We start from the raw sequence: 4,931 nt of genomic DNA, 5'->3' as shown, positions 1-4,931 counted from the left end.
CGCCAACGTCATCACCAACACTCCTATCGTCGGAGGGGACTCATCACCATCAACATCTTCATCAGCACCATCTCATCTCCAAACCCTAGTTCATCTCTTGTAACCAATCTCCGTCTCGTGACTCCGATTGGTACTTGTAAGGTTGCTAGTAGTGTTAATTACTCTTTGTAGTTGATGCTAGTTGGATTACTTGGTGGAAGATTATATGTTCAGATCTTTGATGCTACTCATTACCTCTCTGGTCATGAATATGATTATGCTTTGTGAGTAGTCACTTTTGTTCCTCAGGACATGGGATAAGTCATGCTATAAGTAGTCACGTGAATTTGGTATTCGTTCGATATTTTGATGTGTTGTATGTTGTCTTTCCTCTAGTGGTGTGATGTCCCACAAGTGTATGGGATCGCAGCAGTTTTCGAGGGTAGAGTATTCAACCCAAATTTGTTGGTTCGCGCGACGGGAAGCGAAAGAATATTCTCAAGTATTAGCAGTTGAATGTGTCACATTCAACCACACCTGAAAGATTAGTGTCTGCAAGCAAAGTGTTAGTAGCAAAGTAGTATGATAGCAACAGTGCCAGAAACGATCTGTTGACAAGGCAGACTATTCCTAACTGTTTTATCAATGGCGCCAGAAAAAGCCTTGTTGATGGGATGTTAGTGCCGCTTACCTAGCCTCGGCAACGGTGCCAACAAAGTCTTGCAACAAGTAACAGCGGAGTAGTAAGGAACAACAGTAGTAGCAGCAGCAAAGTAACAAGTAACAACAGTAGTGAGAGCAGCAGCAAAGTGGCCCAATCCCTTTTGTAGCAAGGGACAAGCCTAGGCAAAGTAACGTAGCAAGGACCAGTAGTAAAAGACTCGTAGGCAGTGGATCGGTGATGGATGAGTGTGACGGATATGATTCATCATGTAACAGCTATAACACGGAGAGATAAGTAACTAGCTCTCGTTCATCAATCTAATGTAGGCATGTATTCCGTATGTAGTTATACGTGCTTAGGGAAAAGAACTTGCGTGACATCTATTGTCCATCCCTCCCGTGGCAGCGGGGTCCTAATGGAAACTACGGGATATTAAGGTTCTCCTTTTAATAAAGAACCAGACCAACGCATTAACACGCGGTGAATACATGAACTCCTCATATTATGGTCATCTCCGGGAGTGGTTCCGACTATTGTCATTCCGGGGTTGCCGGGTCATAACACATACTAGGTGACTACAACTTGAAAGATAGGATCTAAAACACACATATATTGGCGACAACATAATAGGTTCAGATCTGAAATCATGGCACTCAGGCCCTAGTGACAAGCATTAAGCATAGCCAAGTAGTAGCAACATCAATCTAGAACATAGTGGATACTAGGGATCAATCCCCGTCAAGAACTAACTCGATTACATGATAGATCTCATCCAACTCGTCACCGTCCAGCAAGCCTACGATGAGATTACTCACGAACGATGAAGAGCATCATGAATTGTCGATGGAGAAAGGTTGATGATAACGATGGCGACGATTTCCTTGATCCGGAGCCCAAAACGGACTCCAGATCTGCCCTCCAGGGCAAGAATGGGATGTGGCGGGGCCTCTGGATCATGAAACGCGATGAGATCTTCTCTCTTGATTTTTTTTCGGGACGAAAGGGAATATATAGAGCTGAGTTTGGAGGCGGTGGAGTCTCGTGGGCCCCCACAAGCCCTGACGGCGCGGCCTGGGGGGGTGGCCGCGGCCACTGGGCTTGTGGCCCACTGGTTCACCCCCTCTGGTGGATCTTTGCGCAGGTATTTTTCATATTTTCCAGAAATATTCTCCGGAAATTTGCAGGACGTTCCGAGAACTTTCATTTCTGCACAAAAACAACATCATGGCAATTCTACTGAAAACAGCGTCAGTCCGGGTTAGTTCCATTCAAATCATGCAAATTAGAGTCCAAAACAAGGGCAAAAGAGTTTGGAAAAGTAGATACGATGGAGACGTATCAACTCCCTCAAGCTTAAAACCTTGCTTGTCCTCAAGCAACTCAGTTGACAAAATGAAAGAGAAAGAAAAACTTTGACAAACTCTGTTTGATCTTGTTGTTGCAACTATGTCTAAGTCATAACCAGAATTTCAGCAAGATCACAAGTTAACCACATAAGCAAGTGACACAAAGGTCTCACAGTAAACTAATATCAATGGCATGATCAGCTAGCGAGCAAATAATAATAAGTTTCAGATACCAACAATTCAATCAAAACAAGAATGAAGCAATATGAGTAGGTGGTATCTCGCTAGCTCCGCCTGAGACCGCAAAACATAAATGTTGAGCACTTTCAAAGATCAAGGGCTGACTAAACATTGTAATTCATAGCAACGAAGATCCAGTCATAGTCATACTCGATATCAATCAAAAGCAAAGCATAAAAATGACAGAGGTGCTCTCTAATTGGTGCTTATATAAGAAGAGGATGACTCAACAGGAAAATAAATAGACAGGCCCTTCGCAGAGGGAAGCATTGATTTGCAGAGGTGCCAGAGCTCAAGCTAATTTTGGGTGGCATGCTTTCATTGTCAACGCAATGACCAAGAGTTCTCAATATCTTCCATGCTACTCATGCTATAGGCGGTTCCCAAACAGAAAAGTAAAGTTTTAACTCCCCCACCACCAATCAATCACACTCCACGGCTAGCCGAATCCTCGGGTACCGTCCATACTAACATCAATCAGGGGGAAGTCTTGTTTTACAGTTATGTTTTCGATTTAAGCGTGGAACTGGGCATTCCAATTACCGACCCCTTTCTCGTGAATGACAGTGAATAAACACATGTCGAGGATAACACGCCTAACATGGAAGATACCAATAGCCCCCTGTTACCACATGAGCGGTTCGGGCATGCAAAACAGATTATTTCTTGAAGGTTTAGAGAATGGCACATGCAAATTTACTTGGAATGGCAGGTAGATACCGCAAATAGGTAGGTATGGTGGACTTTCATGGAAAAACTTTTGGGTTTATGGAAGTGAATGCACAAGCAGTATTCCCGCTTAGTACAAGTGAAGGCTAGCAAAAGACTGGGAAGCGACCAACTAGAGAGCGACAACAGTCATCAAAATGCATTGAGATTAACTAGCATTGAGTGCAAGCATGAGTAGGACATAAATCACCATGAACATGAACATCATAGAGGCTTTGTTGATTTTGTTTCAACTACATGCATGAACATGCGCCAAGTCAAGCCACTTGAATCATTCAAAGGAGAATACCATCCTATCATACTACATCATAGTCATCTCAAAATCTATGTTGGCATTCAAGACAAACCATTATAAGCTCCTAGGTAATTAAGCATGGCATCACAAACTATGATCTCTAAGTTGTCATTGCAAACATGGTTCTCTCTCAACAAAGATGAACCTGGGACGACAAGCTACTCATATTTACAAAAACAAAACAGATAGAGTTCATACCAGCTTTTCCAGTCTCAGTCACTTCATCATGTATCATCATTATTGCTTTTCACTTGCACGATCGAATGATGTGAACAATAATAAGAGTGCTCGTGCATTGGACTAAGTTGAATCTGCAGGCAAACACAAAGGAGAAGACAAAGTAATATGGCTCTATGAAAGCTAAACAGGTATGCATGCAAGAGCCACTAAACATTGTAACCAATATCTTCTACCTTGACCCAAAGAAAAAGAAAACTATTTACACGGGAAAGCTCCCAACAAGCAAAAGAAGAAAGGAAAATCTTTTTGGATTTTCTCAAAATTTCACAAAACAAGAAAACGAAAATAAACTAACATGGATGATACAGTGGCAGAGTGCGAACACCGACTAACAAAGTGAAAGCATAAGCATGAATGTAAAGTTGGTGCAAACACGTACTCCCCCAAGCTTAGGCTTTTGGCCTAACTTGGTCTATTCCTAAGGACGGTCCTGGCGAAACCCAAAATCATAATCGGGATTATACGGGAGCGCTGCATCCACTGCCTGAATAGCTGCCTCACGGAGACGAGCAGCCTTCGCCTCCCTCTCATACTCCTCTGCGTCTCCTCTGGTTATGTAATATCTCTGTTTTACCTAAAATTCAAAGAGAGAAGGAGCAGGAAGGGTAATATGGAAAACACGCTGCCAGTTAAATATCAATCGGTATAGGAGGGATTCATCATCCCCCTCAAGGAACTGGTAGCGTGTCATAGCGACGCGGTCAAGGAAAGTTGTATGGAGCGAGGGATCTCCTGCGCGGATGGGTACTCCAAGAAAATTTGCTATGCGAGTGGCATAGATCCCACCAAAGAAATCCCCATCAATAGCATTCTTATTCAGCCTCCTTGCTACAATAGCTCCCATGTTGAAGCTTTTGTCACCCGTCACTGCGCTCTTAAGGATATTAAGGTCGGATGTGCATAGGTGACAATGTTCAACCTTGCCGTTAATGCATCTACCTATGAAGAGGGCAAAGTAGTGCAAGGCAGGGAAATGAATGCTTCCTATGGTAGCTTGTGTGATCTCTCGAATTTCTCCAACAGTTATACTAGAGACAAAATCTCTAACCAAAGACTTAGCAGGATCATTAAGACTACCCCAATCGGGTATCTTGCAAATCCTATTGAAATCCTCCAAATCCATGGTGTAGGATTTATCATACAGATCAAACAGTATGGATGAGTCACGGCCAACTGAAAATTTAAATCTACGCGCGAAAGAGGCAGTGAGTATAGCATATTGTTCATATTTATCGGAGATGAATTCTTCGAGTCCGACGTTGCGAACAAATGCATCAAACTCATCTTTGAAACCTGCCTCAATCATAAATTCATCAGAAGGCCATTCACATGGTTGTACCTGCGCGTCCCTAGGTTGGTAAGGATCAGGCTCCCGAATCGCAAGACGGGGACCTCTCTTGCTTGAGGAACCACCATGAAAGTTTCTCCTTAACATCTT

Source organism: Hordeum vulgare, chromosome 2H (genome assembly GCF_904849725.1).
Source record: "Hordeum vulgare subsp. vulgare chromosome 2H, MorexV3_pseudomolecules_assembly, whole genome shotgun sequence".
NCBI classification, from domain to species: Eukaryota; Viridiplantae; Streptophyta; class Magnoliopsida; order Poales; family Poaceae; genus Hordeum; species Hordeum vulgare.
This window is presented reverse-complemented; position numbering follows the sequence as displayed.